At 38.4% G+C, this 15662-nt stretch overlaps 1 protein-coding gene across 4 annotated transcripts in view; it reads left to right on the forward strand.

Annotated features, from left to right (window-relative positions):
* The first annotated feature begins 1794 nt into the window (after positions 1-1794).
* Positions 1795-15662, forward strand: part of Phldb2 (pleckstrin homology like domain family B member 2) — a 275057-nt gene continuing 261189 nt past the window's right edge. For 2 of the 4 annotated variants that reach the window (XM_087215178.1, XM_087215189.1), the window contains exon 1: positions 1795-1970. The gene's annotated coding sequence lies outside the window, so the exon portion shown is untranslated. The remainder of the gene's footprint in view (positions 1971-15662) is intronic. The other 2 variants (XM_087215186.1, XM_087215192.1) reach the window with 1 other exon arrangement.

The raw sequence follows: 15662 nt of genomic DNA on the forward strand, positions 1-15662 counted from the left end.
TTGATAAGTAACAAATGTGTTCCATGTTGTTTGGTCCAGATGGTGCATAAATTTTTTATAATAATATTTTTCCTCACTCTTTGACTACAGGATAGCTTGTTAGATATTGGTCAACTCTGTCAACACCACCCATAGAATTATTATAATCATTGACCACTATTCAAATTTTTTAGTTTTGTTTCTTCTTTCAAGTTCTACAATAAGCAGATGTCATTTTTTTCTTTCCATTTCATAACACAGACTTTTGCTCACTGATATGCTAACATTTCTCCCTATTCCAGTTTTTTCTTTTACAGATTTTTTGGCATTTCCTTCCTATTCAGTCTCAGTATCCCAAATGAGTTCCTTTTGTACTGTAAAAGAATATTACTGAATTCTGGGGAAGTAAAAAAATTATATTTAATGTACTTATGATGAGTTTTTATACATTATAGCACAAAATTACAGGTTATTTTTCACAAATAGGATAAACACTAATCAGTAAAAGAAAATTACCAAAATTTATTGTTAGATCTCACTACAAACAAATACCAAAGGTGATACAATAATGTTCTAAATAAATGTTCTAAATAAAATGCTCTAAATAAAAACATATGCAAAAAATAGTCAATATAAATGCAAACAAGAACTGACTGGTTGAAATGACACTTGCTCAAGCTCCAGATAGGCAGTATCTAAACAAATGTGCTGCCTGAGTGACCCTCAGGGTAAATTGTAAAGTGGTTAGTAAGATCATTCTTATGTCAATGGGATGCTAAGTGAAACAGAGAGCTCACCATCATGACGAGTTTCAAGGAGAGTATGCATTATCACCTGTTGCTGCTGTAACAAATTACCAAAAATTTGGCAACTTACCAAAACACAAATCTATTCCCTTGTAGGTCTGGAGTCAGAAGTTTAAAATGAGGCATCAGGACCATGCTCTTTCTGAAGGCCCAAAGTAGCATTACAGAACTGTCAGTTCTGACTCTGCATCTCTTAGTCACGTCTCTGATTCTTCTTTCTTATGAGGGCCCTTGTGATTCCAGAGGGCTCACGTGAACAATCCAGGAAATGTTTCCATCTCAAGATCCTTAACATAATCATCACACCTTGATATCCTTGTACCATGTAAGGTAACACATTCCTAGTTCTGGAGATTGGGGGCTGGTATTTTGGGAGCTATTATTCAATCTCCTCCCACGGTATGTGTCATGGAAACTATTTCTAACTGGCATTGATTTTAGAGTAGACCTGAGTTCTAAACCCAGGTTCATCACCTGCTAGTTCTATGACTATTCCCCCTTTGAGCCTCTGCTCCCTCAACAACAAAAAGGAATAAAATCCCAAGGTTATCATGAGGATTTGTAGTAATGTATGTGGAGTAACATGCAGTGTAATCTTCATAAATGCAGCCTTACTTACTACTAAGAATGGCCAGATTGTTCTCACTAAACAAGAAGTTCCTTAAAAACTCTACTATTAAATGGGAGGTTTGACAAAATGATCTCCAAATCTCTTTCTAAGACTGCTGACATATAAAGGAGTAAAATTTTCTTCTTTTAAATAAATTACTCTCAGGGTCTCTTGTACACATCATAGATCCAGTTACAAGGTAATTGCTTGGCTGTATAGTCAATAGCTTTCAACATCTGCTTTCTGCCCTTTACTGTCCCACTGTCTGATTTTGTCATCCAGCTCTCTGGTTGGAATTGTTCAGGACTAGAGGCCTGCCCTGGTGTGTGATGATTGGCTGAGCCAGGGCAGACTCCCTCCTTCACATCTGTCAATACACCTTGCTCCAGGCAAGTTGCTTCCTGTGACCATTCTCTGTGTAGCCTGAGAGAACAGGGAAGGAAACTGAGGAAGCTGCTCACTTTCATTCCTAGGAAATAGTAGAAAAGTGCTGATGCTTCTTCACCAAGTCCCATATTCTCCAGCAAAGGTTGGAACAACTAGAAAAGAATCTGGATTGAAAAGCAGTAACCAAGGTAGGCAGTCTGTCTGGTCATTGGCCCTTCCCTCAAGATCACAAGACAAGTACCTTGCCTAGCTGTGTAACCAGAGTGCCTGACAGTGGTCTGCTGAAGGAGATGTGGTGGAGGTGGGTGTGTGTCAGAATTCAATCATGTATCCATCAGCATGTTCTGGAGTGTAGCCTATATATCCTTCAGTCTTCTCTCTCTTCTGGGAGTTCTTGGTGTTCCTCTATAAAGTTCAAAAATGTGGAAGGTTTCTTTTTGTCTTTTATTACGAGAAATTATATTTGTGATTTATTGAAATTCTTCCATTAGTAGTGCTTCCACAAAGAAGGCTTTGTTCCAGAATTTTGTTTGCATGAATTCTTTCCACTTTCAAAATTTAACAGAGAGGACAATGTACGTAGAATTCTAAGAAATACACTGTCCATTCAGAGGGCCATTAGCCTCAAATGGTAGGATCTGTCAGAGATCCATGTGTATTTTTCTGCTTTGGAACCTAGGGAGTTAAAAGTCTGAAATTACTGGAGCAGCATAAGGCCTATTTATATAAGCTTATCACAGTGGGCAGCCAGGTCAATCATTTACTCAAGCAGGGCTATTTCCTGCCTTTAATGGAGGACTACCAAAGCCATTGCCTGAGTCTCTCCATAGAACAGACACATGGTAACATAGAGGGCACTCTTCTCTGAAGCTGAAGTCTATATTCACTTTTGATCATAGCATGTGTCCTACCCGGAGTAGTAAAGGAGCCAGTCTGGTGGCACACACCTGTAATCCCAACAGCCTGGAAAGCTCAGGCAGGAGGATCACAAGTTCAAGCAGAGTCTGGACAGCTTAGTGACTTAGCAAAACCCTGTCTCCAAATAAAAATATTTTTTGAAAAGGGCTAGGGATGTAGCTCAGAGTGAAGGGTCTGTGTTCAATCCCCAGGACCATAAGAAAATTAAAAATAGAGAAACACCACAAAGACCCTCTCAGATTAATGATTAATAAACATAAGACTCATGCACAAACCTGATATCTGATACACCTCAGGTGCAAGAGCTTGTGGTTTTGGAGAGAAACTTGCCCGTTGCTGGAGATGTGTAGGGAGGAAATAATTAACTGGACAAGTTATTAAGTGATTTGTGAGAAAGAATAAGGTTATTAAGTAATCACAAATGTTGAATTTTCTCCCTTAAGCCTACACATTCTGGAAATGTTACTTTTGGGGGGGACAGATTTTCAGCCATTTTTGTGGAATAATTTTTTAGTCCTTTCTTTCTGTTGTCCTTCCAAGTGACATAAATGTTAGATTTCTGTGCATCTCACCTCCCTGAAGCTGTTTGTTGTTTCTTCAGTCCCCATGGTTCAGATTGTGCAATGGAAATGTTATTTTTAACAAACATGACTCTTTCTTTTTTAGTTCTAAATATAATCCCCCTAATTGCATGAACATTATAATATTCCCACCACATAGACCTGTCAGCCCCAGTCGATGGTGGCTGGCTCTTACAGTTCTTCCAAGAAGCCTAAGGAGGGCTTATTTTTCTCAACTCCTTTAAAGGAGAGGCTGGGCCATGTCTTCAACAAGGTAATATTTGATATCATTCTGGTCCATCATTTATGGAGCTGAAATGAATCCCCTCAGGTTTGTGGCTGGAATTTTCAGTGGCTGCAGCATTCAACTAGATGAAATCATTTAGGCCACTGCATATCCAAACCTCACGTGTAATTTGCAGTTAGTCTGGCCTGTGTCCCAGGAATGTTATGCATGGAGAGTTATGGAAAGCTTTGAATTCCAGGAAGAAATTAAACCCTATAAAAAGCTAATGTCTGTCACTATCTAGAGGATGTCTTTAGATAATGCAAGTGATGGAAGTGGTTTTGAAGAAAGCAAAGGGTCTCAGGACATTCAAACACATTGGCCAGGTTTACTCACAGTGCTGTCAGTTGCCTTAGGGACAGACACACAGCACTGGCCTGTCCTTTCTGTGCAGTATCTGGCTTATAGCCAAATAACACCGGAAGACCCTGAGGGTACATCACGCTTTCCTGTTTCATATATATTGGATATTAAATAGAGAGAAATTAGTCATGAGATTGACTTGGATTAATAGGTGTTGTTATTTTTTTATACATATGAGGAAGTCAGAACACAGAAGTTAATTAATTTGCCCAGGATCATGTAGTGAGTCACTCAGAGGCTGAGCTGGAATCCGTGCCTCTCAGCCTGGTTTCTAGCCTCTTGTCTTTCGCATGACAGCACAGAGTTGAGCACATGGAGGATCATAAACCGGAGGTTACTAAGGCTGACTTACACAGAGATTCAACATCAGCCCTGAGATATGCCATGCCTGGGCCAGTTGGCTGCTACTACAACCAAAAGGCCGGCACTGAACTGGTCTGGACCTTCTTGGAGGAGAGAGAAAAGAAGGCAGGAGCAAAAGAAAGCATTTCTAAGAGCTTTAGTTTCATTGGAATCGTATGGGTCCTAGATATTTCCTTAGTAAACACAGTTAATTCCCAGGCCTTTTCTAGTCCATGAACTCAGACTATTTTAACACCTAAACTGACATATAACACCTTCAACCTATCCTTCTCTGGGAACTCAAGAATTTACTATCTCATGCAACTCAGCTAATATCCACTCATCAAAACCCAAGAAATTTGGGCAGAAAGAGGCTGAAATCAGGAAGAAACATCCACAGCTCATGTTATCAAGGCTCTTTTCATTTGAAACCAAAACATCCATATTGGCTTGGAGTCCAAAGAGCTTGTTGATGTCTTTTAAGCAATAACTGATCTATGGCAATAAGCCACCCTCTACCATCAACCTCAGGATCACTTTGTTCAGACATATCCTAAAACTTTTAGCAGCTATCTGTCAGAAATTCCAAAACTCCACAATTCTTCAGCATTTATAAGATTAAGATAAAGAAATGCCATCATAAAATGTGGTCAGCTGAACATCTTTGATCAAAGAATTTCTTGTTTTTACAGACCTGCCTCAGACATACCAAGAATGTGGTAACAAAAGCCTACAAACAGGAATTGCATGAACACACCCACCTGTACCCTTTCCAACTAGCTGACCTCATGTGCACTATATTTGTGTGTTATCATTCTTATGAGATAAAGCACTGGAACAAAGAGCAAAGTACGCAGCTGAAACACAAGGACTTACAACAACATTTCACCTTGATCAAGTGTTTCTATGACCAGGATATGAACCGCTGCCTTTTTATCTATACATATTTTCATTTAATTCTCAAAACAACCCTATATAAAATACACAGGCCACAAAATAAGCAAGATGAGGTGAAACTTGAGTTGGGTCAGTCTTACTCAAACATTCATGTTCTTTAATCCTATTTTGGGAAACTTGTTCACCCCATAGTGTCTGCACTATTTGGATTCTAAGTGTAAAAAGGTAATGAGTGCTTTCTAAATTATTTGCTTAGATCCTCAGAGTACATATTTACTCCCTCTTTCTGCCTTCAGTAGATATTCTTGACCCTGTAAATGTATAAAACTCAGTATCAGGGTATTTTCCTCTCCTCCAGAATAGCCACATACACACAATGACAATGACAACAATTGCCCACAGGTCAGGATTTTGATCCCTTTACGAAGATGTGAAAGAAAATTATTCTTATCTCCTGGTTCATAAACATTGTTTTATCTTTTGTTTGGTTGATTTTAGTAAAGGAAACAAATTTTTTATTTATCGTATCAAGATTTCTAAAAAGTTGATTTCTGTAATGAAATTTTTCTTGGAGAAGGCTATACATTTTAAAACTTTCCAGTACCTCAGTGGTTTTATTTCACCTTAAGAGGAACCCTGTGGGATGAGAATCAATTCAGATGCTATCCTTTCTGATAAGAAACCTGAGGCTCAATCCCTGTAGATATTCTCCTCAGTCTCACTCAGCTAACGTGTCCCATGATTTGGGGATTCCAATTCTTTGGACTGTTTTTCTAATACAGAAGCAGTCCTCTGGATTTTTAAGCCCTAAAAATGGTAGGAATTGGGCCCACAAGCTATTTTTGGATATTTAAAATGCCAAATGACTACACAGCCTGTTCTCAGGCTATAGAAACCCACACAAATAACAGTTTCAGTTTTTTTGACTAGAAAGAATTCTATCAGGACAGAGTGACAATGCTGTTATTCTAATTAGATTTTCATAGTGTGATGAAAAGACTTTAATTGTTACTTAATAAGGTTTGCCTTAAAGGCAAAAATCTGGAAGCCAATGTGCCTATGAACATAATAAGAATTCATGCCAGGAGAAACATAAGAAGCCACAGTCCCCTAATCTGTTGTATGCCTATAGAACAGTATTCATAAGTAGGGGTCAGAGCTCCATATTCACAAGACCTTTCCTGGTTAAACCAATAACCAGATGGACCTCTCATCTCCAAACAGTCGGGAAACTAATGAAGTCCCTGTACAAAATGGAAATCTATTATGAGTATAGCTTCAACCCCTGTAGAAACTATCTATAGTTAAGGAGGAATTCTTGTACACTCTGAATTCTACTTCAGGCCTAAGATGTTCTAAGCAATCAGGGAGCCCTGAATCAGCTGTGCATCTGGAGGAGATCAGGTATTGTCTGATTCTGAAAGCTTCACTGGAAATTGGTCCTGGCTGACTGCCTGAGTCTCCATCCCACATGTCAGACTTGCTATCTATGCTCTTTGGAATTCATGTGCATCTTTTTTGTACCTTTTGTCTCCATTTTTGTGATCTCAGCGGTTCTACAAATCTTAGTGTAGGAGAACCCATAAGTTTTTCTGCCCCAGCCCCACACCAGCTTGAAAATTGTTCCATTCCTCTCTACAGTTCCAAGGTCAATTTTCCTATGGGAGCAGTTAAGGAACTGAAGGTCACAAAAAGCTGGCAATTCACTGTGCCGTGGAGAGTTCCCAGAGAATAAAATGAAAATGAGATTGCTTTTACATAAGGCCTCTGGGTTTGGAGGACAGGTTTCAGACAGTTTAAATTTGCAATTTCATTATTCACTGAGGTAACCCCCCAAAGTCCTTCTTTCCCCCTAAGTCAAAGCATTATCGAAAATGCTTCTTGCAGAAAACTCAAACCATGCAGAATTCTTTTTTTGTCATCACAGGACTGATGTCTTCAGGAATGCATTTCTGAACCTTATAGAGTGCATTTGGCTGAAGCACATGTGTGTGATTGTGGAAAGATGGCTTTCATCTATGGGCCTACTTTGTAGTTATCATTAGGTCTCAGAAGATAAGCAGTTAAAGACATGGTTGGTATACGAGCAGCATGCAATAGGAGAGAAAAAGTAGAGGCCAACAAGAAGATTTTGCAGTGAATTAGTATATGGTAGGCTTTTCCATAACTCAAAGAAAACCAGTACCCCAGTGTGAGTCTAACAATTCCCAGGAGATGTACCCTTCATTTCAAACACATCTATTCTGCCATATTTAACTCCTCTTCCTAGCCAGAAATCCTGAACATAAGTAGAAACACTCATTCAACTTCTTACAAACTGACTGTTCTCTAGAAAAATTCATCTCATCTTGCTTCTCTTTGCAAATAGGAAATTCCCCATTCTCTGTAAGAGGTATTATTGTAGCCCAAAGAAGGCACCCTCACCCTCACTCCACCATTGTCTTTCTCTGAGGATTTGTGCCAATTTTTAGACGTTTTGGTGGTGGCTCTGTTCTAGTCATTTACTCATCTGCATACTCACTGTCAATAACCAGAGACATTTATTGATGAGTTTGACAACAGTCCCCTCCTCTTTCCCGGAAGTGTGTTGGGCACTGTTTTTAAAATAGGATTAAATAATCTTTTCACTCATCAGACATAAGATATTAAGCTTGCCTAAAGGTCCAAACCCAGCCTCTTGGAGGTTTGTCTGTGTGTGTGTGTGTGTGTGTGTGTGTGTGTGTGTGTATACTTTTAATCATTAATACAATACCTTAATGTTATGAGTTCTCAGTAAATATTTTAGGTACTAATTAATTGGTAATCAACTCTGAATTTAATAGAGAAGTTATTTTTTAAAAAATCACTTGCACTGCAAGTACTAACTAGCAATGTGGATGGAATAGTGCACTGAGGATCTGCTTGCTTTTCTGTCATACTGTACCACATGTCACAGTATATAGAGTGTTTGGTTTTGTTTCTGCAACTACTACATGACAGCCATCAATACCAAGCAAACCAAGTCACTCTGTCAGCAATGGGTTGGAAGCATATCATCTCTAATTCCTTCTCCAATTTTTATATATGGTCTTCTACAGAAAAACTACAAAAGTTAGGATCAGAGAGAAAATACGGAAATGATTTTAATCTGCTGTGGCACTCATCCTTAATTTTTGGTAGATGAAGTGGAAGGGGAGGGTAAAAACTGCTCAGGTCAGATCCTCTCCTCCTCTGAAATTCACAGAACAATGACCAAGGAGGTGGGAGAGCTTTAAATCTGCTCTGGATCCAGAGTCTGAGCCTGTCCACCCACCCCTCCCAGGCCACACCAGCAGCCCTGCCCACAATTATTTACCCAGGTTGTGGTAAGTGGGTGCCTGTGTTCATGCCTCTTCTGGCAAGCTTCATGAAAGGCCAATTGTAATGAACGAAACCACATCAAGAAAGTGAGGCTTCATCAAAGATCTTCCCTGAGGCCCTGAGCTGAAAGGGCAGTTTTCTTTGGAAAGAATGATTTCTCTCATATAATCTGCAGAAATGAGTGGTCATCAGGATGACTGGCAGAACTATGATGTTCTCTTCACTGATGCTTTTTATTTTTTACCTCTGGGGTTATTTCACTCCTCTCCACTCTACTTCTTCAAATAAAAAGGAAAGAGGGCCGGGGATTTAGCTCAGTGGTTCCACTGCCTGCCTTGCAAGCTAAGGACCCGAGTTCAATCCCCGGTACCAAAAATAAAAACCCCAAAAAACAAAAAAAATAAAAAGGAAAGAATAATGCTTGTTCACTGTCATTTTGTGTGAGAGAAGGCGGCCCAGGGCAGTACCTTCCAAAGAAAACTCTAATTGCATTAAACACCAAGGCATGGCATGAAGTTTCAGTGAAGAAAATAATAGCGTCATGGGCCACACTGGTTCACCCAAACCTATTCCTGGGTAGCTCAAAGATCCCGGAGAACCACATTCATCAAAGTGATGGCAAAGAACTTCTGATTGAACAGGAAAGCACTGAAAGAAACTGGAAATTAATGTTTGTGTGTCTCAATAGCATTTAAAGTGTGCTTCACCTTGATGCCTATTTGTGTTCCTTTTTGAAGATGAGAGAGTACGCAACATTAATTATCATAACTGGGGAATATCTGATAATTTTCTGGGGAGAGAGGTAATGTCACAAATTCAGTAAGAATAAATTGTTTTTTCTGGCAGTGTCTTCAACAGACTTTATGTTGTACTCAACAAAAATCTTACTAAATCTTCCCATTTCTTAGCTTTCACTTTATTCCTAATGTCTAATTGACTCCTTCTTAAGTAATCTCTTGAGAAGAGGAAGAAGGAACACCATAAATGCTTAGTCAATACTTCCTACAATCATATTGATTATTATCACTTTTTAGAGCCTATAAAAACAAATGTTCATCAAAAGGCACCCTGGGTTTCCCATCATATACCTTCCACTAAAACCAGATGCGAGAAGGATAGGCTTTTGATTCAAACGTGTTCTCTTACTGAGACCAAAGGATCAAAACATTCCACAATTCCAACAGTCATTATCAATATCAAACTTAGCCCAAATACAGACTTAAATGCCATAATGTGTTCCCATTAAGTTAAAAACAAACACAACAGAAAACAGGTAAGGTTTCATATGGGTCAAGCCCAAAAACGACTAAATACTAGCTGACACTTTTTCAACTTCTATGAAGCCAGTGAGCCTGCTATGGCTTCTTGTGTTGAACTGAATTCCTGTTATAGGACTAGCTTCTTTTTTTTTCCCATTAAGTTTATTGGTACATTTTAGGTATAAAATATAGTTACATTCATCATTGGGATCTTGTACCATTACATGAGTCTCTTGGTTCTTATTTTTTTTCCCCTTCCCTTTCCCTCCCTTCACCTCCTCCTCCTTTCCCTATTTGCAAAGACTTTGTTTCCATTTTTTTCCTCTTCTCATATTTTTTCTTTTCCCTTTTTTCCTTTCCCCTACCCCTCCCACTTCCCCTGCACCTTTAGACCTTTTCTTCCTGTTACACTATATCAATTATACATTTTTTAAATTAAAATATCAAGATCTAGGAGACATTATTACCACACATTTTACAGAATTTAAAAGGATATAGAAAGCATATTTCAAAAATTTGTTTTGAAATAAATTTGACAACTTCTAAGAAGTGCCTTGGAAGACAAATTAATGAAACTAACTCTGGAGGAAATATAAAATTTGAATAGCACCTATTAAAGAAAGTATATTCCTAGCTTGAAAACCTACCTATATGACAACAGCAGGCTCATACATTTTAACGATAAATTATATCAAACAACTAAAGCAGAAAAAAGAAGGAACACTTCTCCCCTCATTTTAGGAACTCAACATTGTGCTAATCCTAAAACTGGATAAAGATAATAGAAGAAAAAAGTATGAACATAGATAGAAATTTGTTTAACAAAACAAACTACTAGAAGTCAGATCTGGCAGGATGTAGAAAGTGGTTTTGATATAGGGATGGCAGTGTTGGTTCAGCATTGAAAGATTCACCCCCAAGTCATCATTTTAACAGAGGAAAGGAGAAAGCCATATGATCCTGTCATTAGTTGGAGAAAAAGTATTGGACTAAATTCTATAGCTGTTCATGGTAAAAGCTATCAGGAGACTAGAAGTAGAACAGAACCAGGCCAGAAATTTAGCTCAGTGGTTCCGCTGTATGCCTTGCAAGCGCAAGGACCTGAGTTCGATCCCCAGTACAAAAAAAAAAGAAGTAGAACAGAACCTTCTCAACAGATTAAAGACATGTACTCCATACTTCCAGAGAGAATGCCTTATATGAATGGAGAAGATACAATGCTTTCTCCTTAAGGTGAGGAACAAGGGAAGATATGCTTACTCTTTATCTGTCCATTAAACTTTGAAACCTAGGCCCCACCAAAATAGTCTGGCAATAAAATGACACAACTAGGATAGGATTGGCATGGCAGAAGCAAAATCTTTATATGTAGATGAAATGATCATCTACAGAGAAAATACTAAGAAATCTCTGGGAGCCCCTAGAACTTGTACTTGAATTTAGCAGGATTAGAAAACACAAGGTATATATAAAAATTCAGGTCTGTGTATATTTGCTATAAATGAAGAATTGGATATTGAAATTTAAAAGTTATGTAGGAGTACAAAGGACCTAGAAAAGTTAAAAACAAAAATAGTGTTGGAAGACATTTAGTACCTAATTTTAAGACTTCTTCTAAAGCTACAGTAATCAAGGCAGTGTTGGTGTAAGGAAAGATATATAGGTCATTGGAATAAAACAGAGAATCCAGAAATAGAACCAAACATATATGGTCCACTGAGTTTTGAAAGATTATTTAACATTAGCATTTTATAGACTATAAACTCAATTCAAGAGCCCAGGAAGAGATAGTGTTTTCAGCAAACGGCACTAGAACACCTGGTATCCGTATATAAAAAATTAACCTCAACCCTTTTTTTCCACACATGAAAATAAGTTGAAGGGATCTATGAACTTAAATAAGAAACCCTAAAAGTATGAAACTTTAAGAAGAAATTATAAGGGAAAATATTTATGAATTCAGGGTAGGCAAGAACTACCTAGGATACAAAAGACATTATGTATAAAAGAAAAAATTTGATAAATCAGATTTCATCAATATTTAGATCTTTAAATGACATCGTTAAAACGAAAAGTAGTTCTTAAACAGACCATATTTACAATGCATATAAACTTTGACCAGAATATATAAAGAACTCTTACAGCTCATTAATAGACAACCCAATAAAATATAGACATAAGAAGATGACAAATAGCCAGTATAGCACAAGGAATGGTGTGCAACTCTAGAATCATAAAAATACTAATCAGCACAATAACAAGATTGAATTATACACTCATTAGGGAGATGAAGTTAAGAGTTTTAAAAGCCTTGTCATGACTTTTTCTTTTTGTTGGATTCTCCCCCTTTTCGTTTAATTTGTCGCTCCCAAGGGATTCATTCTGCTGGGTTTCCTGGGGTTGTGATACTCATTGTCTCTTCCTAGGGTATTCTCTAAAATTTTTTTGGAGTACTGGTTTGGTATTCATGAAGTTCCTGAGGTGCTCCTTATCATGAAAGTATCTTATTTCTCCATCAATTTTGAAAGATAGTTTTGCAGGGTACATCAATCTGGGTTGGAGGCTGTTTTCCTTTAGGGCTTGAAATACATCACTCCAAGCTCTTCTTGCCTTGAGGTTTTGCTTTGAGAAGTCTGCTGTGATTCTGATGGGCTTTCCTTTGTATGTGATTTGTTTCTTTTCTCTCACTGCTTGTAGAAGTTTGTTCTTCTGTTGGATTTCTGGAATCCTAACTATTATATGCCTATGTGTAGATTTCTTTTCATTAAGGCTAGCTGGAGTCCTATATCCTTCACTTGTCTGTATGTCAAGTTCTTTTCCCCTCCTTGGGAAGTTTTCTGCCATCACTTCTGTAAACAGTTTTTTTTTTTATGTCATTTGCACTCTCTCTTGTTTCTTCATTGACTCTGATCAGTCTTATGTTATTCTTCTTTGCATCATCTAGCAGCTGCTGGCTTGATTTCTCATGTTCCCTTACCATTTTAAAGCAATTTTTCTTTTCCTCCTCACTAATTGCAATCTTATCTTCTATATGTGAAATTCTATCCTCACATTGGTTCATTCAGCTGCGCAGACTTTCGATGGAGTTTTTAATCTTTTGGAAATCTGTTTGTATCTGTTTTATGGATTCCATTTGTTTCCTATGTTGGGATTCCATCATGTTCCTCAGATCCTCTGTTTTTTATCTGTGTCTTCTCTAGATTTATTAATCATGTCTTGCACCATGAGCAAAATCTTTGCTGTTATCTGAGTAATTATTTCTGATTTCATTTTTCCCAGATCCTCTTTTGTTGCCAGTTCAGAGAGTCCAGGTGGTTGAGTATCAGATTGTTCCTTCTCATTTTCCTTTGGGGTTGCTGTAGGTGATCTCGAACTCTGTTTCTGAGGCTTGTTTATGTGTCTTCTCATTTCCACGAGGGGGGCGGGCTGTGCTTCTGGTGCCTGCACAGCTCACCCTCTCTCCCCTAGGAGCTTGGGATGGCAGCAGGGGAGCTTCCTTCTGGGTTCTGGGACTGGCTCACCTTCTCTGCCCTAGGAGCTTGGGATGGAGGCAGGGGAGGTTCCTTCCGGGTTCTGGGACAGGCTCGGCTTCTCTGCCCTAGGAGCTTGGGATGGCGGTGGGGGTGCTTCCTTCCCAGTGCTGGGACAGGCTCAGCTTCTCTGCCCTAGGAGCTTGGGATGGCAGCAGGGGAGCTTCCTTCCTGGTGCTTGCCATCAATATTTTAATTCGTGAGTCACAGGAACTAATTTGCAAAGTCTTACATGTTTCTGTCCTGTTTACCTTTTCTATAGGACTAGCTTCTCTACCCTGGCTAGCTTTCTAGAAGAAAAGGGGTTCTGAGTATGAAAATGAAGCTCTATTTTCCCACTTTCAAAGAGCCACATGTCTATGCACACAGCTACCACAGGCCTCAATCAGTTCCGCTACTCAAGTCAGATCCACCAGTTTCCCATCTGAGCCTGAGTGTCTGCCCAACAGTTAAGGTAAGGGTAACTTAGCCAGTAGAAATGTTCCAGAGATGCAGGACAGTTTATGTTTGGCTTGTTTGTTTTCACTGCTCCCGGGACTGAAAGGGAGGAAGGCAGCATTTTAAGCAGAGGAAGATTTCATGCCATAAATCTTATAGCACTTGGGGACTCCAAGTGTCTGAGGTAGAACTAAAATAATTTACAAGTAGTCTGTATGTATGTTACATGGAAAGAATCTTAGTGTGACAAAGTCATTAGAACAATTTTGCAATAAGAAAAATCTTGTCTGGAACTATTTCTGGATTGGGGTAACAAAATTTAAATATTGGTTTAATTTCTGGAATTGATTAGTGAGTATCCATTAAAAGACAGGCCTTAGAGACTTTTATTGGTAGCAAGTCCCTTTTTCAAAAATTGCTGCAACACATTTTGATCATTTTTAGAAATGTCACACTCCAAGAACCTTTGGCATGTAAGAAATTCTTTCATGATGTCTAAATGAATCTCAGAGTTGGTTAATTATATGAACTTCAGATGTGTTCAAATAACTCTTGGCATGCTGAATTGTATATCCTATTACCATCTATCTGATTTTAAGCAGTGGTAGAAGCAAGATAAACTAAGGAAATTCAGGTAAACTGATCAATAGATACAGTGATATGAGCACTATTTGCTAAACTGTGTGCACAGCCTGCTCTCCAAACATATTTTTTCTTTTATTTCACAGACGTACACTCTAACGATGTCTGGTTTTGCTTAATCTTTGGCTGATCCCTTACAGAAATTATCCAAGGATCATCATATTTCCTTTTTTAACCACTATCTGATAAACTTCCAAATGTGATACTACCATTCTTTACATGCATTCATACTGAAGCTATTAACTCCTACTTCTCCCAAGCCAAGTTCATAATACCATGTTGGAGTAGTATTTTCCTTTGTTCCTCTCCTTTCTTCTAATAAGAAGACTTTTACAGAGTGCCTAATACATGTTGGACACTGTGCTATGCACTACAGGTTTAGACATGATTCATTCTCAGTTCTGCCCAAATGAAGAGCAGTATCTCATGGAGCAGATTAACCAGTAAGTGAGACAACACAGCATCATGTTAGGGTATACACATAGCAGTGATAAAACACAACACAGAAAAGTTTCTGATGGATGTTCAAGACTACCAGAAGAGTTGAGATCTAAGTGATATTTTATTTTATTTATTTATTTTTTATTTTTTGGTACCAGGGATCGAATTTGGGTCCTTGCACTTGCAGGGCAGGCGGCAGAACCACTGAGCTAAATCCCCGGCCTAAGTGCTAGTTTAAAGAATAAGAGATTAAGATTTGCCTACTTTCTTTTTAAGACTTTAGACTTTGAGGTAAAACTTGTAGGACTTGCCCACATTTCCAAAGGAAGAGAAATTCAAAGAACAGGGACAGTTGTGGTATCCATAGGTAAGAGTTTTGATAACTGGAGGAGGAAAGTAAGAGGGTGATCCAGGGAGATCATTCTAATGAAAAGGTAGAAAAGGAATGGAGTAGAACTCTATCCTGAGTCAATCTGTGCCCAATTCCCATCCCTTGAACCTGGAGTCCTAACTTAGAAATACTTTCTGCGTTCTAGACCTCATGTACTTACCCATATCCTAGTGACTTTTGTCCTGGTATCAATTTGATCTCTACTCAGTTATGACTTGAATTTAATTTCTTTGGGAGCAACTTTAAGTGTTGAAAAAGGAACAAAACTGGAGAAACAACAGTGAGGTATTCTGATATCAGATGGGACGCTTAAGATTAAATAGTCAGATGACCTAACCAGCACCCATCCCAACAAGCTGCACTAACATCCAGACCTAACTTTGGTTTTAACACCATGCTTTTTAAGCAGAATATATGTCAGAAGAGTAAGCTTAGAAGCTTTCCATCCAACTAGGTAGAAATCTTTCCTAAATT

This window comes from Heterocephalus glaber, unplaced genomic scaffold (genome assembly GCF_053883595.1).
Source record: "Heterocephalus glaber isolate CG9 unplaced genomic scaffold, H.glaber_assembly_v1.0 deba00000122, whole genome shotgun sequence".
NCBI classification, from domain to species: domain Eukaryota; kingdom Metazoa; phylum Chordata; class Mammalia; order Rodentia; family Bathyergidae; genus Heterocephalus; species Heterocephalus glaber.